This window comes from Oncorhynchus masou, chromosome 8 (genome assembly GCF_036934945.1).
Source record: "Oncorhynchus masou masou isolate Uvic2021 chromosome 8, UVic_Omas_1.1, whole genome shotgun sequence".
Classification (NCBI taxonomy): domain Eukaryota; kingdom Metazoa; phylum Chordata; class Actinopteri; order Salmoniformes; family Salmonidae; genus Oncorhynchus; species Oncorhynchus masou.
In genome coordinates this window covers 42,814,034-42,830,520 of record NC_088219.1, presented here as the reverse complement: position 1 = coordinate 42,830,520, position 16,487 = coordinate 42,814,034, and the positions used below count along the sequence as shown (strand labels likewise).

The following is a 16,487-nucleotide window of genomic DNA, read 5'->3' as shown; positions in this document are numbered from 1 at the left end:
AAACCCTTCAAAAACGCCATTCATTTCCCCCATATTCTTTGTCAACGAACTATGGCGGAGGTAGTGCCTTCAAAAAGACCATTACTATTTCTCTCTATAAAAAGCATTACCATTAGATTATTCTTAAATAGGTATAATATACTATAGGCCTAAACAAAACGTAATCGCCAGTGGGAATCTGATTGACGATCGTTACAGAACCGAAGTCACCGGGGAGGCAGGGGTGACGTCTCTGTCGATGACTCCTGTAATGATCTGCTACTCTGGTCTAGGGGCGAGAAGTCAGCCGGGAGCGAGCCTTGTGGAGGGTGTGTGAAAAATGCCTTTCTCCCGTCAGAGAAACCAGACCCGTGATCTCTTGAATTTATTATAGCTGGTTGGCCATTGTGCAATAGTCAGGGAGGTATGCAATCCAGTTTCTAGGCGAACACGGCCACTCAGAGCAAGGACTAACAACACAGCGATTCGTCTCAGTTTTGTGCATGGTTACATTCCGAGTAGTGACGATCGGTTCTAGGCGGATCAAGTAGTGAGTGATACGAATCTTTTTTTGAGTTGCATTGGAATACGCTGCCAGCTACAGTTTTGAAAGGGAAACGATTCGCCATAATTGCAGACATGGGCGCTACAACTTGAAGATAGACTAGGCAAACTGTTGCGGATACAAGGAAAAATAACAAACCTAGCCTAGTTTTCTTGTTAACCACCGACATTTTATTGGAGCTATCTAGCAGCTGAATAATACGGAATCAAGTACACAATTCTAACCACGGGTAGAGTCAAAGGTAAGCACCCAGCATAAAACCAGATGGCTAGGCTAGCATTGTTGAATAGGCTAATTTAGCCACTAGCTTAAGCTATTTGCTAATATATCCCAGCCTAAATATGCAGTCAAAATGTTGTATAATGTTAGAGCAGTGTGAATTTTGGTTGGTTTTTACAAGCGCTCAGTACACGTTACACATCTAACTATAAATTGTTTAGTAATGCCTTGTTACCTAACGTTACCTACCGTTCATTATTCAAGTTGAGCAACACAAGTTAGGAAAAAGTCGGTGGTTTATTCGCTAAGTTTGTATTAAAAGTATGAATTTCAGCACCCCACGGAAGGACCGCTGTTGTACATGACAAAGATAGGTACAGGTAAGCGTAATAAAAATGTCATTTTTCAAAAGTATCGACTGAATGGTGACCCAATGTTGCTGCAAATAAATCTTGCGAGCAATTATCAAAACTCAACTCCGCCTCGTTATGAGAACAGAGTTGAACGTTCCTCGGCTAACAAGGCATACGCTAATTTAGCTACAAAGTAGCTAGCCTAATTCCGCTGTTGAGTCCGTTTATCGCACGGGGAAATAAATGACAGGAAGATAGAGGCTGTTTGTAAGGCCTAAGCGAACCGTGTTGCAACACCTCTGGGCAGCCTCCTGATAAAGGAATTGCAAGGTGAAACAAAATGTCTCCCATTGTTACTTCAAGCCGAGCAGCACGTTTAACATGGTGGCTACAATGTAGCACTGACTGCCTTGGAATTCTCTGACATCTGTGACGTTAAGCGACGTTCGCTTTCAATAGAAACATGTCTGTGCATTAACTACGTTGTATCTGTGCAAAGTGTAACCACAGTAGGCGAGGTCGATGTTTTTCAGCTGTGTGTGGATTTAGGTTGAATGTTTTCGTATTAGGCTACAACAAATAAACTGTCAGTGTGTATCTTGTGATCCATCTCTTGTCATGATGAGATCTGAGATGCTAAGTAGCCTAGCGCCAAAAAGCTTCACCCATCATGAGAATAGTAGTAATTTAGCTAATTTAAAAAAATGTTTTTAACGCAGTCAAATAATATACAAATTCCTCAATGATATGTAAATGGTGGTGTTTGCACACTTATACCCAGACCTACAAGTATAACGATACACCAATAACAACACTCGTGAAATTGTTTAAAATCAGTTGTGTCCTGGGGACCAAACTAGACTAAGAGTTGAAAACAGACTAAATTGGAGTGAGTCAGACAAGACAACCATCTGAATGACCGGTCAGCACCATCCCAGGGACCAGTGCTGGTTCAGAGTCTGAGGGGTTGAGGGATGCTGCTCCAAGTGATTTGGGGTCCAGCTGCAGCTAGGTGAGGCAGCTGGCTATCAGAGGTTAAAGGTGAGACTAGGTGACAACAGATGGCATGGGTGCCTATCAGCTGACCTGCTAGATGGAGTTCAACCCGGAGGTGGATGTGATTAGGCATATTCCATATACACATTCTGTACAGGGCTGTGCGGAATATCAGATCTTTACAATGCCTGCATAAGTGTTGAACTCAGGAACCACGTCAATATGATACAATGATTTTGTAATCTGTAGGTCTGTGCTGAATTATACTGTATACCTTTCTGCTCAATGCTAGACTTGGACTGAAATAAGTGCATGCTCATGGGTGCTGACACTGTTTATATTTAGGTGCAGGAACTCCAGAATATCTATGAGGTAATATTATACAACCAAAAATGGGCAAGTGCCTTTCAGACCTTAAAACCTTTTGTGACTAGGGGGCAGTATTTTCATTTTTGGAAAAATGATGTTCCCATAGTAAATAGGATATTTTGTCAGGACAAGATGCTAGAATATGCATATAATTGACGGCTTAGGATAGAAAACACTCAAGTTTCCAAAACTGTAAAAATATTGTCTGTGAGTATAACAGAACTGATGTTGCAGGCGAAAGCCTGAGGAAAAATCCAATCCGGAAGTGCCTCATGTTTTGAAAGTGCTGCGTTCCAATGAGTCCCTATTGAGCTGTGAATGGCCTATCAACCAGATTACTCTTTCTCGTATTCCCGAAGGTGTCTACAGCATTGTGATGTAGTTTTACGCATTTATGTTGAAGAATACCCGTAAGCGGCTACATTGCGCAAGTGGTCACCTGATGGCTCCCAGAGTGACTCTCGCGTAAAATACAGAGGTAGCCATTATTCCAATCGGTCCTACAAAAAAACTAATTGTCCCAGTGGATATATTATCAAATAGATATTTGAAAAACACCTTGAGGATTGATTATAAACAACGTTTGCCATGTTTCTGTTGATATTATGGAGCTAATTTGGAATATTTTTTGGCGTTTTCGTGACTGTAATTTCCAGGCGATTTCTCAGCCAAATGGAGCTATTTCGCCTACAAAAATAATATTTTTTGGAAAAAAGGAACATTTGCCATCTAACTGGGGAGTCTAGTGAGTGAAAACATCCGAAGCTCATCAAAGGTAAACCATTTAATTTGATTGCTTTTCTGATTTCCGTGACCAAGTTACCTGCTGCTAGCTGGACAAAATGCTATGCTAGGCTATCGATAAACTTACACAAATGCTTGTCTAGCTTTGGCTGTAAAGCATATTTTGAAAATCTGAGATGACAGGGTGATTAACAAAAGGCTATGCTGTGTCTCAATATATTTAATTTGTGATTTTCATGAACAGGAATATTTTCTAAGAATATTTATGTCTGTTGCGTTATGCTAATTAGTGTCAGTCGATGATTACGCTCCCGCATGCGGGATGGGGAGTCACTAGAGGTTAAAACCTCTTGGGGCTAGGGGGCAGAATTTTCCCTTTTATGATAAATAGCGTGCCCAATTTCAACTTCCTGCTACTCATGCCAAGAATATAAGATATGCATGTTATTCATAGATTTGGATAGAAAACACTCTGAAGTTTCTACAACTATTGGAATCATGTCTGTGAGTATAACAGAACTTATATAGCAGGCAAAACCCAGAGGACTAACTGTTCAGAGTTTTTTTTCCCTGTCTCATTTCCCTGAGTTGTCAATGCCGAGGGATATTTCTTAGGGACCTCTTTTCAGTTCCTACCGCTTCCACTGGATGTCACCAGTCTTTGGAATTTGGTTGAGGTTATTCATTTGTGCAATGAAGAAGTAGGCCAACTAGGAACTGGGTACACTGTTGAGAGTTGCGCAAGACGTAAAAGTATCGCTGGTTTGTTTTCATTCCTTTATTGAACACAGAAAGACCCGTCTACAATTTGATCGATTATTAACGTTTAAAAATACCTAAAGTTGTATTACAAAAGTAGTTTGAAATATTTTGGCAAAGTTTATAGGCAACTTTTGAAATATTTTGTAGTGACGTTGCGTCTTTTTGTAAGCTGTTTTTTTCTGGATCAAACGCACTTTATAAATGGACATTTTGGAAGTATATGGATGGAATTAATCGAACAAAATGACCAATTGTGATGTTTATGGGACATATTGGAGTGGCAACAAAAGATGCTCGTCAAAGGTAATGCATGTTTTATATTTTATTTCAGCTTTTTGTGTAGCGCCTGCAGGGTTGAAATATGATAACCCCTTAGTTTACTGCTAGTGCAGATGGTGCCGGCTATCAGATAAAACTTCTTATGCTTTCGCCGAAAAGCATTTTTAAAATCTGACATGTTGGCTGGATTCACAACGAGTGTAGCTTTAATTGAGTATTAGATGTGTGATTTAAAACTTCTTGTGACTCTCAAACCCGGGTCCGGGAGCGTAATCATCACCTGACACTAATTAGCATAACGCAACAGACATAAATCTTTCTAGAAAATCTTCCTATTCATGAAAATCACAAGTGAAATATATTGGAACACAGCTTAGCCTTTTTTTTAAATCACCCTGTCATCTCAGATTTTCAAAATATGCTTTACAGCCAAAGCTAGACAAGCATTTGTGTAAGTTGATCATAGACTAGCATAGCATTATGCCTTGCTAGCAGCAGGCAACCTTGTCACGAAAAGCAATCAAATTAAATTGTTTACCTTTGAACTTCGGATGTTTTCACTCACGAGACTCCCAGGTAGATAGCCAAATTTTTTCCCAAAAGATTATTTTTGTAGGAGAAATAGCTCCGTTTGTTCTTCACGTTTGGCTGAGAAATCGTCCGGAAATTGCAGTCACGATAACGTTGAAAAATATTCCAAATTAGCTCCATAATATCGACAGAAACATGGCAAACGTAGTTTATAATCAAACCTCAAGGTGTTTTTCTAATATCTATTCGATAATATATCCGTCGGGACAATTCGTTTTTCAGTCGGACCGATTGGAGTAATGGCTACCTCTGTATTTTACGCGAGTCACCCTGGGAGCCATCATGTGACCACTTACGCAATGTAGCCGCCTCTTCAACATAAATGCGTAAAACTACATCACAATGCTGTAGACACCTTGGGGAATACGTAGAAAGCGTAAGCTCGTTGATAGGCCATTCACAGCTCAATAGGGACTCATTGGAACGCAGCGCTTTCAAAATATGGGGCACTTCCGGATTGGATTGTTCTCAGGCTTTCGCCTGCAACATCAGTTATGTTATACTCACAGACAATATCTTTACAGTTTTGGAAACGGTAGTGTTGAGTAGGTGTTCTAAAACTTTTGACTGGTATTGTTTTGTTTTTTTCCTCCATATTTCCCCCTAATGTTATTAGCCTACCACTTTCGCTCTCTCGTTTTGCTTCATTCCTTCCTCGCTTTCAACATTGGTGAAGATAATCTCATGACATGCTTGAATAATATAGGACTTGAATTAGATGCAGAAGGCTTTCACTTCATGAAGATTGAATGGTTTTGGGTCTGAATAAATAACTGCCAAAGCCTACCACCATCGCGCGTTTGCTCTTCTTTCAGACGACCCGTGAGTTCTGTTGGCTGCTGTATTTAGCAAATCAAGGGCTTGTGTCCCTCTTCAAATAGTCTTGGTATAAGAAAAGCAAAGAAAATAATGTCCAGCAAGGTATTCTCGTGTAGCTTTTCCTGTATGAGACTCCAAGAGCAAAGGAGAGGCAAGCAGAGCACAGTTGCATCTGTGTTGCGCAAGAGACAGAGGCTTATTTATAACCCAGAATTCATTGGCTAAATATAAGGCTAGTACTTGTCGTGGAAATTTCCTCTATTTACCAAATCATGAGAGCAAATCACACGCCAGTCAGAGTTATGCTTAATCTTCAACTTTAATAATAATTAAGCTTTTGCAATAGCATTTTGACTTTCAACAGTTCAGTATCTCTAATGAAAAGTTGAGAGTCCCAACATAATGGCAAATGGGATCCTTTATAGCAAAGATCCACCCCCCCTAGACGATATGACAAACCACAGGTCCTAGGAACTTACACAAAGAAAGACTTTACTTCAGAGAGGAGTATCCCCTAGCCAGACAGTTGGCTATAAATTATCGTTCAGTTTGGTCTCCTAAACAAAGCTCTTATTTCGTCCTTGGTACAAAATGGTACCAAGACATTACCCCCACCCTATGATATATAACAAATTGTCATTTAGATACAACCAATTCTAAATACAACCAATCCTGGACAAGCTCACGGAGAGGAGAGTGAGGCTATAGGTTAAGATAGGTGCAACAAAAGAGGGAGCATAGAATGATTCCAGACACTGCCATCCTCCTCTCCCCGATGGGAAAATTAGGGAGTGACTGGCACACAGACACAGTGGAGCAAAACATATGTTTACACATGATGACACCTTGACCTCTCCCCTCTCTGCGGCCCAAGCAACTTAGTCCTGACAGTGGAACTACCCATCCCGGATCCGGTATATTTGTCATCAGCAACGCTGAATAGCATAGCTCAACAGTCAAAAAATATTACTAGAAAATATTCATATTCATGGAATCACAAGTGAAATATAGCGAAACACAGCTTTGCCTTTTGTTTACCCTGTCTCAGATTTTGACATTATGCTTTACAGTGAAAGCAATGCAAGTGTTTGTGTAAGTTTATCGATAGCATAGCATTATGTACACTTAGCATCAGGAAGCTTGGTCACGAATCAGAAAAGCAATCAAATGAACCCTTTTACCTTTGATCTTCGGATGTTTTCACTCACGAGACTCCCAGTTAGACAGCAAATGTTCCTTTTGTTCCATAAAGATATTTTTTATATCCAAATACCTCCGTTAGTTTGGTGCGTTATGCCCAGGAATCCACCGGAAATAGCGGTCACAACAAGGCAGACAAAATTCCAAATTATATCCATAATGTCGACCGAAACATGGCAAAAGTTTTTTATAATCAATTCTCAAGGTGTTTTTCAAATATCTATTCAATAATATCAACCTGGACAGTTGGCTTTTCACTAGGACCGGGAGGAACAATGGCCGCCTCTCTCTCACTCAGAGCCCCCACCTGACCACTTACGTAATGTGGTCATTCACGCTCATTCTTCAAACTAAAGGCTTGAAACTAAGAGTCACTTCCTGATTTGGATTTTTCTCAGGCTTTCGCCTGCAATATCAGTTCTGTTATACTCACAGACAATATTTTTACAGTTTTGGAAACTTTAGAGTTTTCTATCCAAATATGTCAATTATTTGCATATTCTAGCATGTGGTCCTGAGAAATAGGCCATTTTACTTTGGGAACGTTATTTTTCTTAAAATAAAAATAGTGCCCCCTAGCTTCAAGAGGTTAAACAGTTTAAAATCACATTACACAATTTCACATAGTTTCATCTTTACTCATTCATTTTATACAATAATTAGATGCAAATCTCATAACGGAGACTCTTGTATAAACAAAGTTATGGTAATGTGGCTGTGTTGTCTCTCATGCGGGAAGAGATTCTCCTCCATGAATTTACGACCTGAGATAACAGAGCCTGGGTGTAGGGGGGAGAGAGAGAGTTGCTGCTTGCTACATCCAAAGAGGGCCACGTCATGTCAGTAGCATAGGCCTAACTGTCACAAAGTTACCATGATGAGATGATGGGTCTACATGTATTGTGAACTGCGCTCCATACTGAGATGGGCTGTCTGTCCCCACCCTGAGCTTTGATGCTTCATCACTTAGAGAGAAAGCAGAAGAAAAGCTACGTTTAAACATTGCTTACAATAACAGTTCCATTCCATTTGACCTCATGCTGTTCACATAATTTATTTGAATTTACTGATTTCTCAGTTATTTATCCTGGGAAGGGAGTGGTTTTGGGCGGTAAATCTCGCTAACCAGGTTCCTGACATTGTGTGTATCAGTGTTCTGAGGTCATTTCTGATAGCCCTTCCACCAGCTGCATACCCTTAGATACGTAATGACATTAAGATACCCAATTTAAATTCTCCCCACGAGTGAATGAATTGTGTATTGAGGACTTACTGCTGCTAGTAGCTCTACTCACACTGAGTGACATAGACAGGATATTATAAATATTCAAACCAGTGTGTGTGTGCGGCTCGGTCAGTGAGTCAGAAATGTGGGTGGGACTCCCTCTCTGACACGTAGCTGTTCTGTCTCCATGCAAAACCCCCTCAGAAAGAGTGACACGGCTGATGGAGGCACACACGTTGTCTACGTAAGAGGGAAAACAAGAGGCAGTGGTTGGACAGTCAGGTGGTGTTTTGGTCTGGGAGAGATGGTAGTGTGAGGAGAGGGGGAAGGAGAGTGAACAGTGTGTTCTGTTCATCACAGTGCTGGAACAATCTGAGCTACTATTCCCTCACAAGCGCACACTGACACAAGGTTGACGGGGGGGGGGGGGGGGGGCAACTCCATGGTAACGGAATTGCTCTGAGACTCCGACTCTTTTTACTTAAAATGTGTGCCAAACATACATTGATTTAAAAGTTTATCAAACGTACAACTCTATGCAGAAGTACACTTATCAATTTTTTAAATTGAAAACGTTAAATATTTGCTGGAATTTTGGTCAAATACATTTAGTGTCCACGTAATAAACGTAACACCTTTTAATAATTCGTAGCAGATATTTAACGGTTAGGTTTCAATGATGTCTGCAGAAAGAATGGGGTGTTGGCTGTGACATGACACATTGACTCTCTCTTGATCTCTCTTCATTATTGAACTACAGTAATGGAATTTGTGGTAATGGAATTTCATGATGGGTCCCTGATCTGTACCACACACAAATACATAATTATTAATATGAATAATTATCTTCATGGTAATGTATCCTAAATATATACACAAGGTAGAAATATGCAATATCTTCCTTGGTATATTTGGGTGTTATACTACAAACTGCCCCCAAACAAGACCCAATTTGGTTGGTCCAGACCAAATCTGAACCAATTGTAGATGTCCAAATCGAGCAGTCAACAAGTTGAGCAGTCACTTCAAAGAGTAAGAACATTTCAGCGAGACAACTCAAAAGGCGAAGTCCACCTTGACAATCAACCGTACTCTGTCGTGGGTGACGACGTCTTTCGCCGACTGATCGAGCACCGGTATACACTACCAAGTGTGCTATTTTTCAGATGTTGCCCTACCAAAGTTACAGTAATAGCGTCACTGCTATTAGCTTCACGACATACATACTATGGAACGCCGGTTGGGTCTTTGCGTGTCAAAAACAGTAGCACTTTCAACGCTGTACGGAAATGTCTGCAAACAATCAAACACCGGCCATGAACGATGTCTTTACAATACCGCGTTGGTAATAAAGCATTATTTGTTCGACTGCAACTTCTGGGGTAGCTAGCTTTAGCTCGGTACCTAGCTAGCTTTAGCTCGGTACCTAGCTAGCTTTAGCTCGGTACCTAGCTAGCTTTAGCTCGGTACCTAGCTAGCTTTAGCTCGGTACCTAGCTAGCTTTAGCTCGGTACCTAGCTAGCTTTAGCTCGGTACCTAGCTAGCTTTAGCCTGGTACCTAGCTAGCTTTAGCCTGGTACCTAGCTAGCTTTAGCCTGGTACCTAGCTAGCTTTAGCCTGGTACCTAGCTAGCACCAATACAACCAGCCTGAAAACAATGACCAGTAGAAACTGCAGTCATTTTCAATATTCTTAGCAATGATTTTGGAATCCTTGTGAGTAAGTATTAGCTAGGTTTCTACTTGTTGTTAGCCTATTGAAATTGAACAGCTAGCCAGCTACTTAACCCCCGTTGCACAAAGCTAATGTTATAAGCAGCCAGCTTGCTTCTTCTGGCTAGTGAGGCTCGACCGGACCGGGTTATGTATTGTGTTGCTAGCCACTATAAGGATTAGACACAACAGTGGAATTTGCGGTTTGCCTTCAAAATAAAAGTATGTAATTGACAATGACTCAAATTAATGCAAATAGTAGAATTATGCCATACTTTTATTTTGAAGGCTAACTGCAAAGTCCACTATTGTAGCTAATACTTGTGGCAAGCTTCATATAGATGGGTCCGACCACCATTAATCAACTAAGAACTGTCTTATAAATTAGGGTTATTTTAAATGACACCAAGCTATGTAGTTAGCTAGGTAACTATTGCTACTGAAACAGATGGTTGTTTTTCTATGTTTTTGGGAAGAACATTGTTTGCATCCATGAGCTAGCTAGCTTTTTTTTTAATGACCAGCACTGTAGGTGCGCGAGACAACTTTACCAGCATCATAGCATACGTATCGATGAATCGCTGTGACATATGAAATATGAGTTACTGTGTAATAACTACGTTAAAAAAATGTTAGAATCGCATTAAACTATTTTTATTTATTATAGATCCCCATTAGCTGCTGCCTACATTCACAGATTTCACAACACTGCCCTCAGGCCCCTACTCCACCACTAACACATATCTACAGTACTAAATTCGTGTGTGTGTGTGCGCGCATGTCTGTGCCAATGTTTGTGTTGCTTCACAGTCAGTGCTATTCCATAAGGTGTGGGTTTTTCTTCTGTTTTTTTTTTTAAATCTAATTTTACTGCTTGCATAAATTATTTGATGTTGAATAGAGTTCCATGTAGTCATGGCTCTATGTAGTACTGTGTGCCTCCCATAGTCTGTTCTGGACTTGGGGACTGTGAAGAGACCTCTTGTGGCCTGTCTTGTAAGGGTATGCATGGGTGTCCGAGCTGTGTGCCAGTAGTTTAGCCAGACCGCTCGGTACATTCAACATGTCAATACCTCTCATAAAAGTAGTGATGAAGTCAATCTCTCCTCCACTTTCCGCCAGGAGAGATTGACATGCATATTATTAATATTAGCTCTCTGTGTACGTCAGCTGTGCTGCCGTTCTGAGCCAATTGCAATTTTCCTAAGTTCTTTTTTTTGTGGCACCTGACCACACGACTGAACAGTAGTCAAGGTGCGACAACTAGGACCTGCCTTGTTGAAAGTGTTAAGGCAGAGCATTGCTTTATTACAGACAGACTTCTCCCCATCTTCGCTACTACAGCATCAATATGTTTTGACCGTGACAGTTTACAATCTAGTGTTACTCCAAGCAGTTTAGTCATTTCAACATGATTTATTACAATATTTAGTTGAGGTTTAGGGTTTAGAGAGTGTTTTGTTACAAATACATTGCATTTAGTTTTAGGAATATTTATGGCTGACTTGTTCCTTGCCACCCACTAACTGCAGCTCTTTGTTGAGTGTTGCAGTCACTGTGGTAGCTGACGTGTTATAGTGTTGAGTCATCCACATACATAGACACTCTGGCTTTACTCAGGCAGTGGCATGTTGTTAGTAAAAAGCAAGGGGTCTAAACAACTACCCTGGGGAATGCCTGATTCTAACTGGATTATATTTGATAGACTTCCATTAAAGAACACTCTCTGTGTTAGGTTATTTTTTTATCTGTTATTTTACCAGGAAAGTTGACTGAGAACACGCTCTCATTTGCATCAGCGACCTGGGGAATAGTTACAGGGGAGAGGAGGGGGATGAATGAGCCAATTGTAAACTGGGGATTATTAGGTGACCGTGATGGTTTGAGGGCCAGATTGGGAATTTAGCCATGACACCGAGGGTTAACACCCTTACTCTTACGATAAGTACCATGGGATCTTTAATGACCTCAGAGAGTCAAGACACCCGTTTAACGTCCCAGCCGAAAGACGGCACCCTACACAGGGCAGTGTCCCCAATCACTGCCCTGGGGAATTGGGGGATATATTTTTTTAGACCAGAGAAAAGAGTGCCTCCTACTGGTCCTCCAACACCACTTCCAGCAGCATCTGGTCTCCCATCCAGGAACTGACCAGGACCAACCCTGCTTAGCGTCAGAAGCAAGCCAGCAGTGATATGCAGGGTGGTATGCTGCTGGTTAGACATGTAACTCTTTATCCACAGGGGGTGTAAAGCCACAAGTTTTTCCAGCAGCAGACTATGATCAATAATGTCAAAGCCACACTGAAGCCTAACAGTATGTTTTACTGGTATTATGTGACTTGCAGTCATATTCGGGTCCCGATTGGTCAAGAAACTTATTTGACACGTCACATTGTGTTATTTAATGTGTTTCTTTGTTTACATGCAAAGACCCAAACGGCGTTCCAAAGAAATCCTGGTTGAGAATGAATCGACTGAACAAATGAACAACGAAACAGCAGCGCAAGTTAGTGAAAGCAATAGGTTTTGATTATGTTTTACTGGTAGCGTGTGTTCATAATTTGTTCATAAGTCGGTTATGAACAAATTCTTATTTACAATGAAGTCCCCGACAACGCTGGGCCAATTGTGCGCCGCCCTATAGGACTCCCAATCACTTCCGGATGTGATACAGCCTGGATTCGAACCAGGGACTGTAATGACACCTCTTGCACTGAGATGCAGTGCATAGACCACTGCGCCCGTGTGTGTGCGTTAACTATTCAATTGTACTTGAATGCTTAAAAGGCCGCAAAAATGTTAAATATCGGTTATCGGTAGCTTTTTTTGGCAAGGAAAATATTGGGTATCATTATAAATGTTGATGAACATTTCAGTGTTATGCATGGAACTTTAGATGCACTTCTCCTTGACGTAACCGCTGTGTCAGATTTCAAAAAAACTTTACTGAAAAAACATAATCTGAGTATGGCGCTCAGAGCCCAAACCAGCCAAAAGAAATATCCATTCAAAAAGTTATATTAGAGGTCGAAGAAACTTGTCAAACTAAGTATAGAATGAATCTTTAGGATGTTTTTATCATAAATGTTCAATAATGTTCCAACCGGAGAATTCCATTGTCAGTAGAAAAGCAATGTAACGAGAGAGACCTCTCATAACGCGCGTGACTGAGAACGAGGTTGCTGCCAGTCCCCTTAGTCAAACAGCTCTCATCCGGCCCCCCTTCACTGTCGAAGCCTGAAACGTTCTAAAGACTGTTGACATCTAGTGGAAGCCTTAGGAAGTGGTAAATAACCCATATCCCACTGTGAATTCGATAGGGGCTGAGTTAAAAAACGACACCTCAGATTTCCCACTTCCTGTTTGGATTTTTTTCTCAGGTTTTGGCGAAATAAATTCTGTTATACACACAGACATCATTCAGAGTGTTTTCTATCCAAATCTACTAATTATATGCTTCTGGGCCTGAGTAGCAGGCAGTTTACTCTTGGCACGCTCTTAATCCAAGCTACTCAATACTGCCCCCCAGCCATAAGAAGTTAAACACTGTTTCCCATGCTTGTTCAATTAACCATAAACAATTAATGAACATGCACATGTGGAACGGTTGTTAAGACACTAACAGCTTACAGATGGTAGGAAATTAAGGTCAATTTTGAAAACTTAGGACACTAAAAACTTAGGACACTAAAGAGGGCTTTCTACTGACTCTGAAAAACACCAAAAGAAAGATGCCCAGGGTCCCTGCTCATCTGCGTGAACGTGCCTTAGGCATGCTGCAAGGAGGCATGAGGACTGCAGATGTGGCCAGGGCAATAAATTGCAATGTCCATACTGTGAGACGCCGAAGACAGCGGTACAGGGAGACAGGACGGACAGCTGATCATCCTCGCAGTAGTAGACCACGTGTAACAACACCTGCACAGGATCAGTACATCTGAACATCACACCTGCGGACAGGTACAGGATGGCAATAACAACTGCCCGAGTTACACCAGGAACACACAATCCCTCCATCAGTGCTCAGACTGTCCGCAATAGGCTGAGCGTGGCTGGACCCTAACCCTCACCAGACATCTCTGGCAACAATGTCGCCTATGGGCACAAACCCCTTGTCGCTGAACCAGACAGGACTGGCAAAAAGTGCTCTTCACTGACGAGTTGTGGTTTTGTCTCACCAGGGGTGATGGTCGGATTCGTGTTTATCGTTGAAGACATTAGCGTTACACTGAGGCCTGTACTCTGGAGCGGGATCGATTTGGTGTTGGAGGGTCCATCATGGTCTGGGTCGGTGTCACAGCATCATCGGACTGAGCTTGTTGTCATTGCAGGCAATTTCAACGCTGTGCGTTACAGGGAAGACATCCTCCTCCCTCATGTGGTACCCTTCCTGCAGGCTCATCCTGACATGACCTTCCAGCATGACAATGCCATACTGCTCATTCTGTGCGTGATTTCCTGCAAGACGGGAATGTCAGTGTTCTGCCATGGCCAGCGAAGAGCCCAGATCTCAATCCCATTGAGCACATCTGGGACCTGTTGGATTGGAGGGTGAAGGCTAGGGCCATTCCCCTCCAGAAATGTCCGGGAACTTGCAGGTGCCTTGGTGAAAGAGTGGGGTAACCTCTCCTAGCAAGAACTGTCAAATCTGGTGCAGTCCACGAGGAGGAGATTCACTGCAGTACTTCATGCAGCTGGTGGCCACACCAGATACTTTTGATGTTAACCCCCCCTTGTTCAGGGACACATTACTCCATATCTGTTAGTCACATGTCTGTGGAACTTGTTCAGTTTGTCTCCGTTGTTGAATCTTATGTTCATACAAATATTTACACACATTAAATTTGCTGAAAATAAACGCAGTTGACAGTGAGGACATTTTCTTTGATGAGTTTATTGGAGTGATCCAAATAGCTCACATGTAACCTTCAATATCCCTATACCAACCCTACCTTGTCACAACAACTGATTGGCTCAAACGCTCATAGTATTGATGTCTTCACTAAAATAGTAAAAAAAAAAAAAAAACTTGAATGTGTCAACTTTTGTGTGTATAGATATTTTTTTTTGATCCAGTCGGATAAACACTCCACACAACCTCCCTGACCACATGGTCGCAAAGCACACTGTTGCCTCGTTTTGTATCACATTCAATGTGTGATAACTGGGGGGACAAAAATACGAAATCAGAATGTGGGGGGTTCGGGCGTTATTGGTCTTTTTCGCAGTGGACACATTGTTTGCAGAGAAACAAGTTTTGGTTTATTTCATTCCATTTACAAATTGTCAATTTATTTGTTTTGTTTTGAGCTGTCGATGTTGATTAAGGAGGCTACCTGGCCTGCACGCAAATGTAGGCTTTTATAAATGTGCCCGTTTGATGGGGATCTGATAGCATTGTATTTCTGATTGTATTTCTGATTTTTCTTGACTCACCACCGAAAATGAGCCGTGTGGTTTCTCCAGAATAATGTTTTCTTCACCTCCAAATAGCAAGTAAATTAACTCTGTTTTTACATCCATTGAATGACAATAGTTCCTCAGTGTAGCCTATTAGAAACATATTTTTAGAGCTCTCTCCCTTTCAATAACCACTCCATTTGAAACGGGGGGAAAATGTCATAAAATAGCGCCTCTCATCCCACGCTCAAATACAGCTGTGTCTGTATGGAGCACAGTGGTGCAGAAAACGGAGGGTCCAGAATATTTTATACAATGTTGCAAGTTTGTTAGCATAAACTGGCTGGACCAAATTGATCGTTTCATTTTCTTTGCAGACAGGCCATGCGAAGCCAATGTGATTTTTATTTTTATCAGGATATTTTCTACCTGCAGGCTGCAATGTCTTTGTTTGATTTGTAGGCTATTTGACATAGTTGGCAATAGAAGTTACTTTTAGATTCGTATAATTTTAATTCAGGGGAAAGAGAATAACTGAATGCATTCAACCGAAATGTCTTCCGCATTTAACCCAGCCCCGCTGAATCTGAGGTGCTGCCTTATTCCACGTTACTGTCCCAATGCTCAACCTGCCGCCACTTTAGCCTGTCAATTAGCGGAGTGTCGTAAAAAAACAACTATGGACTTTTCCCTCGTAGGAGTTTACTCTGAGATGAAGCGTAATTTACTGCGAAACAGAGAGGGTGATTGAGAGGAAATTGTATTGAAAGCCTGTGATCTCTCGGCAGTTAACGAGCTGTATGTGTGTCAGGGTTTCTATGAGTTAAATGTTGCGCCAGACACACGCAACGTGTGCATTCAACGAATTCTGTTGCGCAATTTTAGAGATTAGAATATCTGTCCACGTTTACTTTTCCTCAGCCAACAAGAGTAAGGAACAGCTAAATCACTAGCCGATGTCAATGTCTGTCTACCACCCCCCATAGTAGGAACGTGTGTATATATTCTATTGGTTAGCTTGCTGTTCTGTGCGAGGAAGAAATAACCTATTCAAACAAACTCTGGACAGTTGTGGGACGATAGAGCCCATATTCATACAACCAGTGAGTTTAGTAAAACAAAACAAAAACGTAAGAAGCAATGAGGCTCATGCAACAGATCAGAACAAATAGCTTAAAATGTTGATAAACTATTATTTATTCACATTATAAGCGCAGTGGTGTGCACAAGTGTTGGCACAAGGCAGTAAATTGGCTACGCATAAATGTTAGT

The 16,487-nt window shown here is 41.4% G+C and overlaps 1 protein-coding gene across 14 annotated transcripts in view; it reads left to right on the top strand.

Annotated features, from left to right (window-relative positions):
• The first annotated feature begins 282 nt into the window (after positions 1–282).
• LOC135544695 (zinc finger MIZ domain-containing protein 2-like) overlaps positions 283–16,487 on the top strand; it is a 33,873-nt gene continuing 17,668 nt past the window's right edge. For 7 of the 14 annotated variants that reach the window (XM_064972522.1, XM_064972516.1, XM_064972510.1 and 4 more), the window contains exon 1: positions 285–785. The gene's annotated coding sequence lies outside the window, so the exon portion shown is untranslated. Of the gene's footprint in view, positions 786–16,487 lie in introns of all 14 variants that reach the window. The other 7 variants (XM_064972513.1, XM_064972511.1, XM_064972519.1 and 4 more) reach the window with 3 other exon arrangements.